Source organism: Papaver somniferum, chromosome 2 (assembly GCF_003573695.1).
Source record: "Papaver somniferum cultivar HN1 chromosome 2, ASM357369v1, whole genome shotgun sequence".
Taxonomy (NCBI): Eukaryota; Viridiplantae; Streptophyta; class Magnoliopsida; order Ranunculales; family Papaveraceae; genus Papaver; species Papaver somniferum.
The window spans coordinates 75,358,942-75,374,406 of NC_039359.1; the positions used below are offsets into that span (position 1 = coordinate 75,358,942).

A 15,465-nucleotide genomic window follows, 5' to 3' on the forward strand; every position below is an offset into this window, starting at 1 on the left:
AAATGTTTTAGGTTCTTAGTGCCTCTTTGTTTAGTTAATATCTTGGATTAGTCAGCTGCTAGCTTTGGGGGCGCTACAGTGCTCAACCCAATGGAACTCTAAAACACATTCTTATTGATTGTCCCTTTGTTAGAAGTGTTTTGTTTGCTTCTCCTGCAAACCCTTTTGCGCTTGGTATTCCTAATATGTCTTTGCAGCAATGGATAACCAGTTGGACCTTGGAACCAATTGGCTGGAACAGTGACTTGGGACCATGGAATGCCTTTTGTGCAGCAGCAGTTTGGCATATTTGGTTAGCTAGATGTGATAAAGTCTTTAGAGGTGTCAGCCCAAATCCTCAACATACCTTTGATAGAGCAAAACATCAGCGGTTTGGCATATTTGGTTAGCTATATGTGATAAAGTCTTTAGAGGTGTCGGCCCAAATCCTCAACACACCTTTGATAGAGCAAAACAGTTCTGGTTGGAAAATACGCAAGCTCGACAAAGCATAAAACATAGCCCACAAGTACCTTTGGCGTCAACTCAGAAAATCACCTGGCAGTGCCCAGATTCTGGAACTGCAAAAATTAATTTGGTTACCATTTGGATTATATCTTCTAACACAATGATAACAACCATGATTCTAAGAAATTCTTTGGGTTATTGTAGGGAGGTACGAACCATAGAAATAAAAGCCCTGAATAAGGAGGTTGGAGAGGTGTTAGCGCCAATTGTGACGTAGAATTGGGGATTACAACTTCAAGCCTCCACTATCAGCATTGAAGCTAACAATCACAATCTGGTCAGACTTCTATCAGGACTGCCAAGCAGCATGGACTGGCGTGCACAAACCATCCGGGAAAGCAGAACTTCAAACTTTTTGAATGATCATTCCCTTTCAAAACTTTCTATTTATGCTTCTGCTAGTAAACTAGAAAACCGGGCCGCAATTACATTGGCTAAAGCTACTGCTAATACAACAACAACCCGTAACTACATAGGTTATCCGCCCTCTTGTATTTTTTATGCTTTGGATCAGGATAGACAGGATGCATGCACCCAAGTCTATGAACAAGTTTGTTTTGACTTATATTTTCTTCTCAATCTATTTTATTATCAAATAAAAAACACCAACTATAAATCAAATTATTAGTTTAAACTAATCATTAATCTTAATTAATTTAGCTAATCTAATCTAATTAATACAGGACATTCTAGTTATCAACAAATTACTACCATAAATGGTTTGTTGATTGCTATTTGACGACCTAATAGGATTTTTATGAAAAATAATAAAAATGATTTTAATTTCCGGATTAAAATTTTGATTTTAACTGCCTAATGGTTCAACCAAGTTGTTTTTTTTTTTTTTTTTTTTTGCTTTTCTGGAACATGACATATGAGCCCAGACCCGCCCCTGGAGTACTTTCGACCGCTTCAACAAACCTGGCAGAAAGAAATAAACCAAAATTTTGAAAAACCCTAAGTTAAGAATGGCACCTAATAAGATGAAGATCATTGGCATAGAAGAAAGTAACCCAATAGAAAGAATACCCCCAAAATTAAAGGTTTGTAACATCTTCTTCTTCTTCTCCTCCATTTTCATTACAATATTTCAATTTCAATTTCATTTCATCCGTTTGTATCCCAAGTTTTTTCCCTACTTCAAAGTCTCTATGTTTGTGTCTTAAGTCTGATGAGTTTTACCTGTACTCATTTCAGCAAGTGAAATTGCCACTAAGAATTGATATCCAAACACTCGAGGAAACGAAAAGGATGTTGATAAATGACACGGAATCATTGAAAAACTGGGAGCCAAAATAGATTTTCTTTACATTGATAAGTGGAGACTGAAAACTGATGTGAAATCTCTCCACGGCAGGGAAGAGGAACTGCTGACTGGTCTTGATTCACTTTACAATGAAAAGAATGTCTTGGAGAGTCATATTGAATCACTCAACAATGAGAAGTCTACAGTCCATGTAGAGAAGACTAAACTTGTATGTGATATTGAATCACTTGAAATGAGAAGTGTAAATTGGGTAGGGAAACTGCAAAGTGATTTTGAATCACTGAATAAAGCGATGTCTGCGGTTGGAACGACGCCGACTTGCTCGGCAAAAAGAAGTGTGGAATCCGAAGTGGAATTAAAGTTCTTATAAAAGAAACTACTAAACAACAAAGTGGTATTGAGATTATGAATTCAAAGAAAACTGCACTTGAAAAGGATATTGAATCACTTGGTAACGAAAAGAACAAATTAGGAAGTTGATATTCAATTCCTGCATAGAGAGAAGGCTTTAATTGCAAGTGATGTTGAGTTACTTAAGCAAGATAAGGGTAGATTGCAAACAGATGTTTAGTATCTCAAGGAAGAGAAGGATACATTGTATAAATTTCTAGATGAAGAGAAGGCTGAATTTGTTGATTCTGCGGGTACATGAAGTTCTTGAATCTATTCAGGAACGAGAGAAGACGTTAGCTAAGAATGAAAAAGTGTTCGCCAGGGACACTCAAGTGCTTCAGGAAGTTCGGCAAGAACTTATAAAGGTAGCATTGCTAATGGTCTTTTTCCCCCCATATATTTAGATTGATCTTCTAGCAAGGTTATTTCTTTATCTATTACTTATTGATGTAAAGATATGCTATTAATGCAGCAAATGGTGTTAGAAAAGGCAACCAAAACTAGGTTTGTTGGAGTATAGAGTACGAGAGGAGATTGAGCGCTCTGGAATTTTAAGATGAAGAGGAGAGCCACGCTGAAAATAGTGATTAGTTTTCAATTGAACCGTACAGATTACAAACAAACTTCTACATGAGCCTTGTGCAAGCATTCCTGTAATCAGGTTAAGGAGTTTCAGCTAGACAGTAAGAATGTGGTAATGTGATGTCTATCTGTTTTTTAAGGTTTTTTGGGGACACTAGGGGAAGGATGCTAACATAATTTAAGATTGTAAATGTGTGTGAAAGAATTAGGTGATGTGATAATGATACATATGGAAGGATAGCATAGATATGTTAACGCTCATGATTTGAAACTGAATTTCAAACTTGTAAATGTTTTGAATTTGAAATGTAAAACTGCATGAATTAGCCTTTTTTCAGAAATTGCTTCATCTTGTCCTGCGTTGGGGTGTGCTTATTCAGTTGTTATTTGTTACCTGTGGCAAATGGTATAATTATACTTCTGTTTTATTATCATCTAGAAGCCTCGTGTCTGTTTAATTTCCTTAAATTTGTGAACAGGACAGGGAACCCATCTGCTAGATAGTTACAAATGCTCGTCCTATTCTGATCAATCTAATTATACACATTGATTCAGAATTTCTCTTGTTTCATTTGGATTAAGGACATTGCAGCAGCCAAATCATCCAGATGAAGTTACGTTTGGCGAAGAACTGAGGGTAGGAAGAAAGGCTATGACAAAAATAAAAGTGACTCCTGCTGGGTTCCCCTATCAGTATTACCAGGTATGCATCATCGGAATGCTTATTCCAATAGGTGGTCAGTTTTTCATGAGTGACTCATCTTTTTATCTTGAAATGCATATCTTTTTCATACTTCATTCCTAATGAACCTTAATCCAGCAATGGTTACTTTTAATCTATAAATTTTCATGGCATCTTCCTTTCCTCCCTTATTTGCAACTCCTAAAAGAGAATTAGCTTCCATAAGCCTCTCCATCTTCTGCTACTTAGACATAGCCTGTCCCATCGTTAGGAGTCTCTACATCAGTAGCTACAGAGCCTAAATGCTAAAGGGATTCAGATAACAAGTAGGAATTCGCTTTTGAGCATCATCTTTGCTGCTTGAACTCTTCTTCCTAATAGTATAGGCTGTCCATTCTGAATTTGTAGGTTGCACCTCCATTTCCAAGACCCCGGTTACAGTATCATCCCTCATGGTCCCTACTGCATATATCCTCTTTAGTGCTCCGATTTGCAGACTCATTTGTTGTCTGACTTACCACATTAGCTTCCAATCTGTTTTCGGAACCTTACGAAGACTGAGTACTCTTCTCACCAACCCCTGCAGCTTGATATGAATTGAAATTCTTTGGTACTAGCAGATTGATTGAGACAACTATATTATTGTTGAGTTCTTGTTTCTTTAAAAATTCAAGGATAACAATGCCACAACCCGAAAATTTTGGTTGTAACATTACGCACCCTAGGAATTGCAAAGAATTTGAGAAAATTCAAATTCTCAGAGTGTAATTGGGATTTAGAAATGGGAGTTTTAGATTCAAAACCATTTGGTGATGCATTAAAAGACAGTTGTCTGCCATCTTCGATGGATCAAGTTTCTAATCGGTCTGTCCCACTTCGCCGCTTTTGTGCAGCAAAGTATTATCTGTCTCTCACTCACTCATGCTACTAATTTCTCAGTTGACTCCTAGAATTAGTGTTAGTAATCATTCGAACTTTAGAGTTACTTACATGTATGTTTGTTGGCAGCAGGAAATGATCGATGTAGAGGATAAATTATTGAAAGGCTTAAAGAATGAATGAGTTTGCAGTTGTTAATGACTTGTTTGTGGAGATCAATGAGTACAACCCAAGCTGTAGAAATCCCGATCTATATAACTTTGGAACTTTAGGGAGAACGCGAGAGCTACCGTGATGGTATTACTCATTGTATGATGCAAGAGAGAAGTAAAGACTCAATGAATAATTTGTTCTTAGTCATGCGGCAGTGACTATGAGATTCTATATCGCGATTCAGGTGTATATGTAAGTCATGGTTTAACTTATTGAAAGAACCTATGTTTGTTAAGTTGGTGGAACTGGAGCTATTGTACTACAAATTGAAAAACGAAATGAAGCAGGTAATGTATATCCCAGTCTTTGATTAAAGCTTGAAAGTCAAACTCAGTATTTGGTGGTACGACCGTACTGATATGTGTTGCATGACGTTTTAGGGCCATTACTCATCAAGTCGTTGGGTGATGACACCACAACCTAAATTCGAAACCAGTCAGCATTTTACTAGAGCAATGAGAAAAGAAGATGAGGGGTTGTTCATGGGTGTATACAGCAGCCAGAGGTGGTGACAGTTTTCAAGGGAGGTGGATTAAGTTGTTTGTGGTGTACAAGTCAGCCAGGTTGTATGGAGTTGGTAGTGGTCGTGGTGGTGGTTATGGACGTTATGGTAGTCACCTTACCTAGTAATACTAGTGGCTTTTGAGTCTTGACCAGCTTTTCGAACTTTTCTGATTTAGGTTGTTTGCTTGGGCAGGGTTTTGTAGCCTTAGTATGCGAATCTGGGCCTTTGGTTTTGGTCTCTTGGTGTAGAATGTTTTTACTTGCATGTTTTTACTTTCTTGGTGGTATTGTTGTACCGGCAGTCGCTCCCGAATTCAACTTTGCTGAGTAATAATTTTACTAGCAGCCTCTCACAGTCTTGGAGATAAAAACATTTAATACTCAGAAATCTCAGGCCAGCAAAGGTTTCATTTAAAACAGCCAGGGAATGTCCAAATCAATGCACCAGCCAGAATAGACTAATGATCCCCCACAGGAGAAGAATTCTATACAATATGACCATTGCAGCACAGAGAAGTAAAACTATTTCTACAGTAGACCCATTTCTGATTCTGTCTCCAATAAAACAACTATAATGAAGCTAAAAGATAGAATTGAACTGCCAATTTACCTCCAATCAAAGTAACCCAATGACAATTTACCTCTTCTGAATGAGAGTGACAAGACTGACAGGCCTAACAAGACACAACATGCCACAAGTCTGATTTTGCACATTGGCAAGACAAAACCATTTGTCAAAACCTTTCTTGTTCAATTTCACAAGAGACAAACCAAAATTTTACAACCACTTGGCAAACAAGAAGACATGTTGCATTTTGTAACCACTGCAATGTTGCAAACTTTAGCTTCTGCATCAAAGAGAGCAGAACCTCAGCAAGATCCTGCCTGGATCTAGTAGGCAAATGTTACTTATTACTATCATTAATGTACAGTACCAATACAAAGCCATTAGATGTCATCAGATTAGCCTGATTAGAGCTTTTGACACAAAAACAAACACCCAATGACCAAGACATCGCATAGGAATAAAAGCCTGGAACAGAAGGATCACTTGACTACTAGAGTTTAAGTTAGAAAGAGGTGGCAACAAGATACAACAAGAAGATAATCTAAAAAGACTACATATGTGGAAAGAGTAAATAAAGAACTCATAAATGTTGCTTGAGATTGCATTGTATGAAGCAATATGAGATAAACAATAATCTGTTCAATTAGGAATCATAAAAATACGATCAGAGAAAAAAGCGCTTTACATGATCAGAAAGATTACAAATGAGCAAACCATGGGTTAGGATCCAAGCTATAGAAAATCCGAGTAACTGAATAATATAAGGTGCTGTGCCATAAGCCTTTCGAGGAAATTTAAGCTGTAACAGGCTCTGGATCTATAATATGGGCAAGCTTACGGATTTTTAAATGCGTAAGGAGTCTCAATGGTCCTAAACAAACTCCAATACTAGCAAGAAATGAGAAGAGATACTATACCAAACATTCTACATGACACCTAAAAAGTAAATACCAGTATCTGTCATTAAATCTAAAACTAAGCAAAAGTATGCATAGAATATTTCAAACAGTCATGTCTTGCCCATCTATTTGTAACCAGACAGTAGCAAAATTATTTCTTAATATGTTTAATGGATGCCAGGTAACTTTCTATACAAATAATTTGTATGGCTAAATTAGAATAGGGCTAACTGAGTTTCTACATATATGACTTGCATTATACAGGGATTTGGAATATATGCATTGTTAGAGGACTATTGTGAAGTTGTAACTCTTCAACTATAAATACAAAATTGACTGCCAATGCGGCTTACAACCCTGGTCTACAGATGCACTATACACACCTGTCAAAAGTACCGAGTAATTTCATAAATACTGAAGCAACTGACCAGCTTGAGAGCATACATATCAAATCCAAATGACATCCTTTCTTGTAAAGCTCTCAGAGATAAATATCAGCATCAAAACGATATTACCATCGAAATAAAGAACCTGCAAGAATTAAACAAAGAAAAAACATGTAATACTCAAAGACCTCATTCCAGCAAAGGTTTCATTTGAAACAGCCAGGGCTGTCCAAGTCAATATCTATGCACCCAGAACGTACTTATCTACCATAGAAAAAGGATTTTCATTTTATATATGGTACAGCATAAATATGATCATTTTCACCACATACCTATAAGTAACACTATAGGTATGAATGATGATCATTTTTACCACAAAGTAACTCATTCTAAATTTTGTTTCCAATCAAACAGCTATAATGAATGATGAACCCAAACACATAAAGAATAAACAACGAATCGTACCAAAACACCACAAGGACCAATTCACAAGATACACACCACATGAATGAATGGCTGCTGAAACTTCAACAATGGGGAACCTCATATCCTCTAACTGCAGCACTTTCTTCTCCTTGTCAGGCAGATATTCCAAGTCCTCCTGGAAGAAAAAGTGCAAAAGTAACGCACCAACATTAGCCCACACTCAACATCCTTGTGTATGGATAATAAATGTGTAACTGAACAAGAAAAAATATATGGAACATATTCAATAAGATGATAACTTTAGACTTTAATAGAATATGAAAGCTAACTAGAGTCTAACTAAATTTTACCTGAAACTCCTTTAATCTGAAGATCTCACATGTGTCCGGTCTTCCATGTTATTGCAGTTCTTAGGGGGGATTACACAAAGCAGTCATAAAATAGCCATGATATACTTCCCCCTGTAATGACAACTCAAGCTAGATAAGTATCCCACATATGCAGCATTAATTGTTTGCTTTGTCAACTGATCCTGAAGGAATTAAACAAATTAACTATTACGATATTGAATCAGCACTTGGAAACAAAGAGAAAAAAAGTTGGAAATCTCAAATTATCATGGCATTTTATTACCCTGACAAGCTGAGCCACACTTTGAAGTTTGAACATTCTCATTGAGGCATTTCCATAAAGAAAGGCACAGTAAGTGTGAAGTTTCCCACTGCCTTATCCACATACCAATAGACAGATACATTCATAAGCCTAATCTACCCACTAATTTGGCTTTAAGAGAAACACACTACAGGGTTATCCATGTTCCGTCCTCTTTGTGCAACTTCAGGGAGGCGAGTGATCCCCCTTTGGAACTGTTTAAATCAGTCAATTAAACAATCCATCAAATATTTGACAAAGTAGATGAACAATAAAGATAAAATAAACATGTCCTAAGGTTACCATGAGGCCTTTTTGAAGTAGTGGCTGAGTCTTCATGGTTGAACTGGTCATGAAAATTTGCCGCCTCTCACAATGGATTTTCTTGGTGTTCTGCAAGTGGTGATGGTTGACTCTTGTCCAGAAGTACTGTGGTCTCGAGGAGATTTTGGCCGCATACTTGATCCCGATCGTGACAGAATAGATTTTGGGTTTTCAACTAATATACTTCTGCTGCTGCGTTGCCACTCTCATAGTTGAATGAAAACAATTGCCAGAATCAGATCAGATCAAGAGACTGAGCGAATACACCATTGGCCTTTGATTGGTGATCCTCCACTCATGTCCTGCATTTGTTCGCATGCATAGGAAGAACCATTCAGAACTACAAATCATTACCACTAAAGCATAAGAAATAACACTCAGTTCTTCTAAGTTGTTTTAGTTTTAAGAGGGCTAGACAAAAGGGTTCAACCAAACAATTCTGCAAGACAGTCAGGATTGGAAGTTATTTAAACCTGACAACAAGTAATCAAATCCACATTTCATGGTGGTCACAAATTACCCTAATATCAGTCTATGGGAATGACTTCGTTTTCCCAACATTTCTATATGTTGATCAAGTAACAGAAGATTTCAATACAAATTCATTGCAAAACTTCATAGTCCATTCAATGAGAAAGTTATCCAACCAAATTAAATCAATAACACAACAATTGTTAGAAAACTCAAAACCCTAACTTTATAAATTAGCAGATTGAGAGGGTGACTGTAGTAACCTCGTTTGCGGAGAGAGAGATGGGAGCCATCTGAGCTGAACGACAAACATCAGGAGGAGGTAGGAGTGAAGATTGCGGATGAAACAGAGAATGAGTGAAGAGATAGTACCGGGAGGATTTAGGGGTTTGAATGCACTTGTGCATTTTTTCTTTTATGCTTCAAAGGCATTTATGGGACGGGCTTGTGCATTTCGCCTTCTTTTAGAACGACTTTTTGGGCAGGACCATGATTACTTAGGCCACCTTCCCTATACTTATAAGGGGTGTCCTAAAGTTAGGAAATTACTACTTTATCATTTACTCTTATTTAAATTATGACTAACCTAATAATATATATCCCTCCTAAACCTAATTAAACTCTAATTCACAAACACAAAAACATTATTTTTCTACAAATCTATTTTCATTTTAAACTCTTTTCTTATCCTCTTATTTTCTCTTCCATTTTTATAATTGTTTTAAATCTGGATTTTCGAAATTATATATTAGAGGTACTTTTCGACTAACTTATGTCTTATTTATGCATTTGTGGTTGGTAAAAATTGAAACTGAAGTGAGTAGTAATCATAAAAATTGAAGTAGCAAAGAGAAGTCCAGTTAGGAATTTTGTGAAAAAACTTTATCAAACTAGCCGAACCTGATGGAAATGAAGAACATGAAGAACAGTTCAGCTATTTCGAGAAGAAAAGAGTCCTAGCCGAACTTTGAGTTCGGTTACGTCGCAATGTTTTTGTCGTAACCGAACTTTTTTTTCTGAAAACCTATATGTTGAGTTCAGTTACGCCGCAATTTTCTTCTCCTAACCGAACTTTTCTCTGAAAGAAAAAACTCCATTAAAGATGATTTCGGCTATCTGTGTTTTCAGAAACATTAGCCGAACTACACTTGCAGATGAGTTCGGTTATCTGTTCTTCAGATGTCCTAGCCGAATAAGTTTATAAAATTTTCATTTTTTTCAAAAGTTTTGGCCAACTCAAGCAACATTATCTAAATTAAAATTGAAGTATAATTCAAAGGAATTTATGGGACGGGCTTGTTCATTTCACCAATGTTGCAGTTCCCAACTACGCATTGTCACTTCCCATGGCTTAATTAGCAGATGGGATGCCATATAGCCCATGGTAGGCCTAAGGAACACGAACCTATGAATTCAGCAGTGTTGTAAGCTGCAATTGTAGAAAAAAGTATTTGAAATATGACATTGTTGCAGGCACACTTGCTGAAAAAGCGGGGGTCTAACAACCTCACCAAATATTTCGATTAGCAATCTTTATGGACTAACTCCAATATACTTTCTAGAGAATCAACTAGACAATCAGACTCAATCTAGATAAAAGTATATCAAAGAGTAAATATCTCGATCTCTCGATTTGATCTATACTCAAGCAAATAGAAATCTGCGAGTCTTTATCAAATACAAGAGAGATAACTTGGATGGTACCAAAGACCAATATCCAAGTGTCAATCAATTTAAATCAATAACCAAAGGTTGGATATTCTAATTAATTGATCTTAACACACAACCTGTGATATTTCAATTATATAACAAAATATAATGCGGAATAGAAATAACTCATACACCAGAAATTTTGTTAACGAGGAAACCGCAAATGCAGAAAAACCCCGGGACCTAGTCCAGATTGAACACCACACTGTATTAAGCCGCTACAGACACTGGCCTACTACAAACTAACTTCGGTCTGGACTGTAGTTGAACCCCAATGAATCTCACACGGATTCGAGGTATAGTTGCGCTCCTTACATCTCTGATCTCATCAGGATGCTACGCACTTGATTCCTTTAGCTGATCTCACCCACAACCAAGAGTTGCTACGACCCAAAATTGAAGACTTTAATAAAAAAATATGTATCACACAGAAAAGTCTACGATATAGATAAATCTGTCTCCCACAGATAAACCTAAGAGTTTTGTTCCGTCTTTTGATAAAATCAAGGTGAACATGAATAAATCGATAACCCGGACTTATATTCCCGAAGAACAGCTTAGAATTATCAATCACCTCACAATAATCTAAATCGTATGGTAGCGAAACTAGGTATTGCGGAATCACAAACGATGAGACGGCGATGTTTGTTATTTCTTTTTATATTGCCCTATCGGAGATATAATCTCAAACCAATCTTACAATTGAACTCATACGATAGAAAATGGCAAGATCAGATCGCTCAACTACAAGAGAAGTAGTTTCGTCTGGCTTCACAATCCCAATGAAGTCTTCCAGTCGTTAACCTACAGGGTCTCGAGAAGAAACCCAAGGTTAAAGGAGAACTGACTCTAGCAAAACCAACTAGTATCACACATGAGGTATGGGGATTAGTTTTTCCAGTTGTTAGATGTCTCCTTTATATAGTTTTCAAATCAGGGTTTGCAATCTAAGTTACCTTGGTAACAAAGTATTTAATATTCACCGTTTGATGAAAAACCTGATTTAACCAAGATAATATCTTTCAACCGTTAGATTGAACTTCGCTTGTCACACACAAATGAAATGTATTTCATTTAGGTTTGACCGTACCTAAACGTGTACACTTAGTTGGTTCACAAATAGTTAACCAATGGTTATACATATGAGTACTTTCATATTAACCGTATTCATCTTCTTCACAACTAGTTCAAATGACTTCAAAAAAAAACTAGTTGAAGAGTTGTTCAATTGCTTAAGTCTTTATGCATAGACACGGTTGGAGGTTTGATTCACTTGAATCAATTCATGAACAATATATAGCCACGGTTTTCCCAGATTGCATTCCTTATTAATTTATTGTTTAAGTTCATGAACTTCCGATTTGAGAAATATAACCAGCTTGGGTATACGTACGGGTAGGTGTACCATAGCTACCAGATTTGAGTTTACAAACTCAGCAGAAATTTTTGACCGAAAACTTTCGTGGGTACGCGTATCTAAGGTGACTGGTTTAACAGTTTGCAAACTTACAAACTCAACAGAAATTTTCGGTTCGAAAACTTCCGCTGGTATGCGTACGGGTACGCGTACCCAACCTGTCTCCTTCACCAATACCGTATGCACACACTTGGTTTCCGACACATGGATCTATACACTAATGTGCGAACACACTATATATGCTTATATCCATAGTTGGTTACGTAATCTCAACTCTACATTTCAATCATTGAAATTTTTTTCTGTAATGTTATAACAGTCGTTATTCACAACTATCGTCATCAAAGATATTTTCAAGATTGAAACATCATCATGACTTTCGTCACGGGTTAAGATGAAAAGTGGTTAAAGCGAAAGCTTACCAACACATATTTCGAGAGAAAAATAGGCGAGTAAACTCGGATCAAAATAGCAAATGTGTATATATGAAAACTATCATACTTATACGACTTTGTCTCAATAATTGGAGATAGAGAGGTAGACTTTTGAGTGATAGAAAAGTTCAAGTCTCCACATACCTTTTAGTCGGATAAAGTTACACCGGTTCCTTGAGTAGTTCTTTGTCTTCGTAAGATGATCGTCGTGGAGAATGGAGCTCAACTACACTTAACTGTCCTAGTCCGAGACTTAGCTATAAGTAGTCTAGAAATCAAGACATATAGTTTTGACAACTAAACTTGACAAACATGCTTGAGATAGCAACGCATGCGAATTCGACCGAGCAGTGCTCTAACAATCTCCCCCTTTGTCAATTTTAATGGCGAAACTATCAATGCATATGGATTACAAAATAAATAAAACTTTGTAGCTTCTCATCCACTTGCTTGATCTCCTTGGTGCTTCAACATTACTCGAAAACTTCGTCTTTTCCAAGTACTCCCATGATTCCATAGATGTTCAATTCAGCATCATAGTTGTTGAAGATCCGTAGCCATAACAATGAGAAAACAAAAGCTCTCGATCATTGTTATACAGTGTCATAGTATAATTACACAATATCAAAGTTTTTATATCATAACTTAGAAAACAATACTATGGTGATATGTATCACTCCCCCTTAGTCAATACTTCCATCTCAACATGAAAAGCACCCCCCATTACATAATGATCTGTAAAACACGTAAACCATATGTATTTGTAGTCTGAACTACATATTAATTCTCCCATTTTTTTTCAATAAAATTGGCAAAGGTACGTGTAGTGTATTTACTACAAAAGCATAAGATTTATAAGAGATCTAAGGACAAGAAGAGAAGAAGGAAGAAGAGGGTTTGGAGATGAGAGTAAGAACAGAGAGAGAAGAGAGATATCAAAGGAAAGATAAGATAAATTCAAGAATGCATAAGTCCATACAGGGATGGATGGTAGATTAATATAGAGTTCCTTTACTCACGTACAACATGTGAGAAAGACTAAAGGCACACATCAGATAACTAAGGGCCCTAGACAGACACAATTTGGGTAGCCCGTGACACAAAATAATACTAGCCTACGGACAACAGTACTAGTCTATAACAGTACGAAAAAGGGATCCTAATGAAATTTTCACGGAGATGCTTCAAGACCAAACAAAAGTACATATCAACTTTGTTTAGATGCAATCATATAGCCGAAGCTAAATGCATTCATCAAGGAGTTTATAAAGATACAAGATAACTCCTAAAATACTCCACAGACGCACTCCCCACAAAGATATGGAAATTAAGTGCAAGTTCAAAAGAACTCTCCCCCATTTGATGTCATTCCCGAAAGAACAACAAGAGAGACCTTACTTTTACAAGAAAAGAAGGATTTCTTTGGACACCAAAAACCACAAGGAAATGATTTTGTATCTAAAAATTCTAAATTAAACTTATCACAAGAGAACCCATGATTAATTTAATCGGAATACACAACCAAATTAATCACAAACGAATTCATGATTTGTTTAGTTGGAAATGCTCACATAAGAAGACTTATGGAGCCGCGTAGTATATACATAAAATATGGATCAGGGAAGATCAATACTGCGGAATATACAAAGATTCATTCTATCTTCATCATTATTTGCATAACGACATATAATCGACATAATCTTTGTAAATAAAAGATTTTAACCTATCTTCCATCAAATAATTGACATAATAGGCTTAAATTTTGTTTGTCAAAAGTTCATCGATCTTGTATCAATACATGCATATCGACATATGAAAGAGATAACTTTTGACATTGTATGGGACAATAATAGTTCACGGCGCAAACACACATATCCCATAAAATATTACAATATATAAAACCATAAAGATTAATATTGCAAACATCATCTTCCAAATCACTTTAGAATTTAAATAAATAAATCTAAAAACATTGCAAGATGAAAACGTTGGACATAGCTATATGTACTCACAGTAATGGCTATTCCAAACCCTAGTTATCCTTCTTAAACAAAAACAAGAATAAAAATTCTTTTAAGAAGTTTCCTAGACAAAAAAAAATCAATCGGCTAAAAGGCAAAACAAGGCGAAGATACTGTGTCAACCGAACACGAACTATCATTAATTAGCTAATTTGGGATCCTCATGAGTCTTGAGATCCTTGAGCTTGTGATCAACATCATCCTCTGCATCTTTAGAGAGGATATCCTTGTTGGGAAGATATTTTGCATGATTTTCCATGAGAACAAGGTCAGGATTAACCTTTTTCAACTCAGTTCTTACCATATCAAGAGACTTCTTTGCATTAACAAGTTGTTGAATGTCAAGAACCACATCAGCTGAAATCTTGTCCCCAATATCTGATTGAGGAAAAGATCCTTCAACTTCAACAAAGGTTCCTTTCTTTTTATCGAACTGGAAATACACCGCATTATCAATGAAGTCTTCAGGTAAATCCCATGAGAAAGAAGAAAAAGCCATTGATAATAGGAGGCCTAGAGTGAGATATCTCAGCTCAATATGGAGGGTATATAAACGATTTCAGAAGGGATTAGGGTTTATAAGATTGGTTTGTGATCCACAAACATACCTGAACTTATTGAAGAAAAAGTCCACAGAACCCTAAGCAAAAAGGCTATATGTGAAGATAGATTACACAGTACCTGAAAAGTATTGTCAAGATGCAGTACACAGTTTGTTGATGATTTTTTTATATCCTTCAATAATCAACTTAAGGTTGTCATCCAACTGCTCTGCATTCTTCACTTGAGACATGATTCACATCATTCAAACTTCCAGAAGAACATACTGGAAACAAATAATTTAATAAGAAAAGGAGTAGTAGATGATTACTACAAAACTTTTACTGAAACAGATTACAGATTACCCTGGATACACATTATATCAACATACTACTTGCCCCATTTCAAGTTATATACACATGGGGAGGAGCCATCTTTTAATCAAGTGGCAGGATGTGCAGAGAAATTCTCATCCATTTATCCGGGTCGATATTTATGCCATGTACCAGATATATAATCATAGTAATGATGATACTCAGGGTTACTATAATTATTTCGAATCATTTTCTTAAGGAGTGACTTTTTCAGACA

At 36.2% G+C, this 15,465-nt stretch overlaps 2 long non-coding RNA genes across 5 annotated transcripts; one reads left to right on the plus strand and one right to left on the minus strand.

Annotated features, from left to right (window-relative positions):
* The first annotated feature begins 1,408 nt into the window (after positions 1-1,408).
* LOC113348070 lies at positions 1,409-5,328 on the plus strand. Of its 3 annotated transcripts, XR_003359459.1 has the most exons (6): positions 1,409-1,550; positions 1,705-2,532; positions 2,640-3,452; positions 4,443-4,810; positions 4,904-5,133; positions 5,221-5,311. It is a non-coding gene; the product is annotated as an uncharacterized LOC113348070 (long non-coding RNA). The 3 variants fall into 3 exon arrangements; XR_003359458.1 differs by having other exon boundaries at positions 4,440-4,810; positions 4,904-5,328; XR_003359457.1 differs by having other exon boundaries at positions 4,904-5,328.
* A 1,309-nt stretch (positions 5,329-6,637) lies between these two features.
* Positions 6,638-9,161, minus strand: LOC113353550. Of its 2 annotated transcripts, none has more exons than XR_003361370.1 (6): positions 9,016-9,161; positions 8,261-8,583; positions 7,940-8,172; positions 7,657-7,838; positions 7,382-7,481; positions 6,638-7,025 (listed from the first exon to the last, which is right to left on the minus strand). It is a non-coding gene; the product is annotated as an uncharacterized LOC113353550 (long non-coding RNA). The 2 variants fall into 2 exon arrangements; XR_003361369.1 differs by having other exon boundaries at positions 6,762-7,025; positions 7,346-7,481.
* Positions 9,162-15,465: the final 6,304 nt, after the last annotated feature.